The following is a 6,000-nucleotide window of genomic DNA, read 5'->3' as shown; positions in this document are numbered from 1 at the left end:
ATTTTGAAATCTGATAGTATAACTTTCTTTATACTAAGTTTATTACTTTGTAGATTTTAGTTGATATTTTTAAAAAGACGTTTAAGACTTTATTTTGTTGTTTTTGATGTTGGTTTTAATGGGTTTAGGTTGTGAAATCTGAAGGTATAATAGTAAAAGGAATTGCAGCCGGTTATAAAGTTATATTTTTTTTGTTTGTTTGTTTCAAATTTCAATTACGTTTGTTAGTATACTTTGCTAATTGTGGATTACTTTTGATATTTAAATATCATGAAATTTCAATAAGTTGAGGAGAGAAGTAGAGAATCTGTCATGTAGCCGAAACTGGTATAGGTAAAGGTTTTTTTTTTTTTTTTTTTTCGTTTTTAAATACGCCATAACTATATATTTATGTATTTGAGTTAGATTTGGATTTGGCTACAGTAATTGGATTTAAGTCAAATCATCTTTGAAATGTAAGTGAGAGGGAGTGTATATGGTACTTTGCTGTAACTTTATTCAGCGTTATTTACTAATGCTGAGGTTATTAAGATCTCTTTTTTGATAAGTAAATTAATGTATAAAATATAAAAATCCGTTCAAATTGAGGGGATAAAAATCCGTTCAAATTGAGGTTATTAAGATCTTACATCCACATCACACCCTTTCTCCCTTCTATTCCTAAATTTGCAACCCCTCTGTTCCTTACATTCCTTATGATTCTTGAAGATTACAAACGTCTCCAATACTGTAACTATTTAGTCAAAAGCCTCTCTAATCTATGACTCAATTACAGAGACAATGTCATGAACACTCAGCTTATCTATGTAAGGAGGTAAGTTTTTTTTTTGATTTTTTGGGTTTTTTCTAATTATTTTTGAGAGATTGTTCTACATATGATTGTGTGGATTGGATTTCTATGTGGGTTATGTACTGTGTAAGTCTTTCTTTCTTGGGAAATTTCAGTTCCTTTTTTTTTTTTTTTCTTTAAAACTTCTTTCTGCGATTTATTAGTTTTGAAAGATTAAGTTTTGAATACAAGCAATGAGTTTTCCATTTTAAAATAATATTTAATTTTGACCAAAACTTTGAACCAAACAGAATTTGTACTGCTTTATTTAGTCTGAGAAAATAGTGCTATAACTTATAATTTAATATATTGGAAACAAAATTTAGAGTTATGTGTGTTTTATGAGGAAAAATGCTATATTGTAGAAGACTTAAATTTATAGCTCTCTTTTTCCCTCCCTCTTGCTAATTACCCATATCAAGTCAATGAAGCACTTTGCATAGACTGTTATGTTCTAGGTGTTCACTACTCTTATATTAGAAGCTTTAATGCTGCCTATATTGATTCTCAGGATAAAACTTCAAATGGAAGTTTAAGACCTAGGGTAAAAGTGTTTGTGAACATGTGCAGAAACAGTAAAATATCAAGCAAGATTAGTTTCATAATATCACCAGTTTCTCCTAGATGATAAAACTTTACACTTTTTGGTTGGCATGCTTTACTGATAGTGGTGGATTTTTTCATTCAGTATTGAAACAGAATCTGTTTAAAAAAAATTAAAGGAGCAGAATTTTCAAGGTAAGAAATTGAATTATTATTAAAAAATGAAGTTAAACTATGCGTATTCTAAAAGTTCAAGCTATTATAAAATGAAGAAGTTGTTCATATAATTATTATTTTAACACTTTTCTTTAATAAGCATTAATTTTGAAATGATGCATTTCTTTTCAGCGTATACGTAACATATTGGTTCATTCACTATGGTACAGTTAAGTTTTTTGATAAAAGTTTTGATGATTACTCTCCGGAGGAAGATCAAGGCCTAGACTACAAAATTGTATGGTCTAAACAGTGCTGAAATTTTTAGTAGACACAATTTGCTGGCTTAAGAGAGTTCGGTTAGAGCTGTAAGATAAGGAGAAATTGAATTATGTGTGACAATAACACTGCAACCTGTTAGTCATTTCAATATGACTTCAGAGACTAATATGTTACTGTCACAATTTGTTGATTTAAGAGGGTTTGGTAGGACCTGTTGGTCATATCCAATATGACCACACTGTCTAATATTTACTTTTTTTGGTGGCTTTTGGGGATCATTATAATTTTTCTGAAAAATCCAGCATGAAACCATGTAGCTCTATGGTTTGGCCATAGGAAAGTAATGATAACTTTGTAGAATACATAGTAGAGCATGTTAACTTTGTGGCATGTGTATATAGAGTTTAGAGCATCTCTTTTGTCAAATTTATTACAATACAGTGATGCAGTGGTGTTGGTGGTGAATATTGATCATGCAAATATAGATATTAGCTTACTGGCGGAAATGCATGCATCTTAACATTCACTTGATTAGGACCCGCTACAAATTAGTATTGTTCTTTAATTTGTTCTCTTTAGCATGCAGTTAATTCCTTTATTTCTAGATTCCTTCACGTCATACTTTCTAGAATTAGCTAATGACATTTGATCCAGTACAAAATAAATGTTAAATTGTATGAATAACCACAGTAAGAAAGTCTATATTGCATGAGGTTAATGTTCTTTCTGATGACTACCTTATTAGCTGCAAATTACTACAGCTATTACATTGTTAAGTTGAACCAAATTTTCTTTGGCTGAAATTGTTAAATTACCTAAAGATTATATTATATGCTAGTTATAAATGGCCATTATAGTTTGTTGCTGCATTCATTAATTTTGTTAATACTTAGAAAATTTGTAGACATTTGCTTAGAAGTTGTGCAAACACGATTTTTTTGCAAAACTATAATATGGAAATTGGTTCAATTTGGTTTCTATTTAGAGGCTATGCAGATTTATTTAATATTTTTTAGTACTAGGTTGTTGCCTGCTATAATAATTTGATGTTAAGCAAGACTTTGTTGATGGTGGTTATGTAAGAAGGATTTGGTTCTAGGAAGACTGAAGCCAAAAATATGTAAAAGTATGGTAGGGGTGACATCTTATAGTATAATCAATGGTGTGGATTGTGGAGTAATTGCAAATTTATTTGGTGTACTGTTAAGTTACTGTGACTGCCATTTATATTTGCTGCTTTGCCTCATCTCTTCTCTGCAACATTATTAATTAAAGATCAGCATACTCTTTTTTTACTTCAAATAGTTTTTTCCTCTGAAACTTCTCACCACTACATTTCCTTTACGAATTATCATATTAAATCTCCAATATACACATGCTTTTGTTTTAAACTGTTTAAAATCTGAAAGTTTGGTAATTTTAACAAACCTTCTTATCCTGTCATTTTGTTAAAATTCAGATTTGCTTCAATTTTCTGTCAAGATTCTATCCATTATGTATTTGTTGTTTGAATTACCTCTGTTTAGACAGATTGATAACATTCACCAGGTGTTCTCAAGAAACATTGCTGGATAAAGCTGACAGGTTAGGACAGCCTAACTATCAATTCCATATTAATCTGATAAGATTTTTTAATGTTACAAATCATAAACTCAGATTGAATGTAGGTCTGCCAATAATGTAGTTATGTTTCCCAATTCGCCTTAGACTAATGTAAATGACTCTGCTGTTTTTGTTATTTTTGTTGCTGGAAGATTAGGCTTTGCAAAATCCGGAGCTAGGAGTTTAGCCTTTGTAGATGATAACAGTTTTGAGTATGATGATATTATTGTATATAAGGGCCAATTATATGTGATTGATACATTGGGAAATGTTTCGTGGATCGATCATTCGTCATTGAAGTTGGTTCCATTTTTGCCTCTGCTATGTGGGTTGGGTAGCTAGAAGCACTTGGTGGAGTCATGTGGAGCTCTCTATGTTGTTAATAGATACTTTAATAAAGAAAGGAGGAGGGTAGAACATACCAACCAGTATGTTAGAGACTGTGATGGTCCCAAAGTGTTTGATTTCAAAGTGTATAAGCTGGATGAAGAATGGGGTCGATGGGAGTTGGAAAAAAGCTTGGGTGATCGAGCTTTAGTTTTGGGTAATGATTGTTGTTTATCGATTTTGGCTGAAGAGTTTACTGGGTATAAAAGGAATTGCATTTTCTTCAATTATCAAAATGAAACTCACGTTTTCAACTTGGAAGATAGAAGCTTTGGAGATTTACAGAATATCCATCCATCCTGGCTTCTCTCAAATTTGCTTTAGGCCTATGTAAGATAGTACACTTCCAATAACTTTCTTTTTGGGGACCTGAATTTGAAGCAAAGAAATAGAAAGAGAATGTGTAATGCAATTGTTAGGGTGAAAAGGGTAAGAGATATACTATTTTCTACTGAAGATGGTTGCTAGAGATTAATAAGTGTTAGAGATATATTGTTTTCCTATATTTTCCTTGCAGATGGATCGAGTTTATCTTAGTTCTCCTAATGTGATTGCAGTCCTTGATGTATTCATAAATCATAATCATGGGTTTATATCCATTGGTTCACGTGCACCAACATATAAATGGTCCTCATTATGATGTTGTTTGGTCTTACTGTGTTCTTTTCCTTATTACAGTGGTCTGGAATCCATGGGATAAGAAATCAAAATCAATGGTAGATTTTGGTGATGAGGAGTACAAACAGATGCTTTGTGTTGATGGAGCAGCAATTGAGAAACCTATCACTTTGAAGCCAGAGGAGGAATGGACAGGGCGATTGCAGCTCTCAGTTGTGCCTTCAAGTTTCTGCAGCGAGTACCTCAATCTTTAGGAGAGGTCCTTTGAGGAATGCTACAAAATTTCAAGAGCACAATGTGGTTCTTTTGTTCATTTTCTGTCCTTATAGGAACCTTAGTTAATCTTATGTAATAGCTCTCAACTCTTTTTTGATAAAATAATAGCTCTCAAGTTGTAGAAATTGTGCAATGATACTTAAGATGTACTTAGTACTTTGTAATACCTCAGACTATAGAGGATAGAGGATTGTGGGAGAGCCGCATTTTAAATTGAATGGCTGCCTCAGGAAAGTGGGTACCAAACCAATTATTCCTTCTATAATATCACTATCTTATTCCTTTCGCTTTTATACTTCCAATTGAAAACATAATGGTAATTTAAAATTCTTGGTTTAATTCTATACCAAATTGCCAAAAATTTTATTTATTTATTTATTTATTTTTAAAATCATCATCTTATTCCTTTTTCCCTTTTATAGTATTATATATATATATATATATATATATTGGGAAGCTACCTCTTTATCAGAGCTAGGTTTCAATCTTGGCGCCTATGGGTTATGGGCCCACCACGCTTCCACTGCGCCATTTTGATTGTTATTACAATTTTTGGAACTAATGTTATTTATTTTAATGAATGTTTCCTCCCTTTATATTTATTTATTTATTTTTTGGTCAGAGAGAAACTCTTTAAACTCTTCTTATATTAATTTTATTAGATATGAATTTTGAAAATTTAACTGTTGGATTGCATATTCTTATTATGTTCTTCATAAAATTTCAAGAAAATCAAAGATCAATAGCTATGTCATTAATCAAATCTTTACATTTCAAGGTTTTTTTTTTTTTTTTTTTTTTTTTTTTTTTTTTTTTTAATTTCTCCCTAAAATTATGTATAAAAAATAAGTTTATTGATAAAATAGTAAATAACATCTAATTTGAAAGAAATTTGACATGCATATTATGAACATAAAAAACATGCAATCTAAGAGTTAGATTTTCAAAATTCCTATCTAATATGCAAACTCCTTTGGTTTGTCATGCATATTTATATTCAAAGTTCAAACAACATAAATCTATGCAAGCAAACTATTCAAAATTGTGCCAAAAAATAATTCTAATAAAAAGACCTAATTCCTTTGTTATCAACCAAAAAGTGCTTGACTAATATGAAATTACATCATATTCCTTTGTATGTTTGTATTGTATTGTAGATTTGTTTCCGAGCATTGCGCGGGTTAAACACTAGTTTTTATTAAGTTTGCCCCTACAAGAAAATATTGTGTCATGTCCTCTATTCTTGGTTTAGGCTTGAAGCCCTCCGTTAATCTTTATATCTCTTCGCTTTCTACCCATTTCCAAAC

The 6,000-nt window shown here is 30.9% G+C and overlaps 1 pseudogene; it reads left to right on the top strand.

Annotated features, from left to right (window-relative positions):
• The first annotated feature begins 760 nt into the window (after positions 1-760).
• On the top strand, positions 761-4,984 carry LOC126722248 (putative F-box protein At1g65770; annotated as a pseudogene).
• Positions 4,985-6,000: the final 1,016 nt, after the last annotated feature.

This window comes from Quercus robur, chromosome 4 (assembly GCF_932294415.1).
Source record: "Quercus robur chromosome 4, dhQueRobu3.1, whole genome shotgun sequence".
Taxonomy (NCBI): Eukaryota; Viridiplantae; Streptophyta; class Magnoliopsida; order Fagales; family Fagaceae; genus Quercus; species Quercus robur.
The sequence above is the reverse complement of the archived record's forward strand: the minus strand, read 5'-3'. Positions and strand labels throughout refer to the sequence as shown.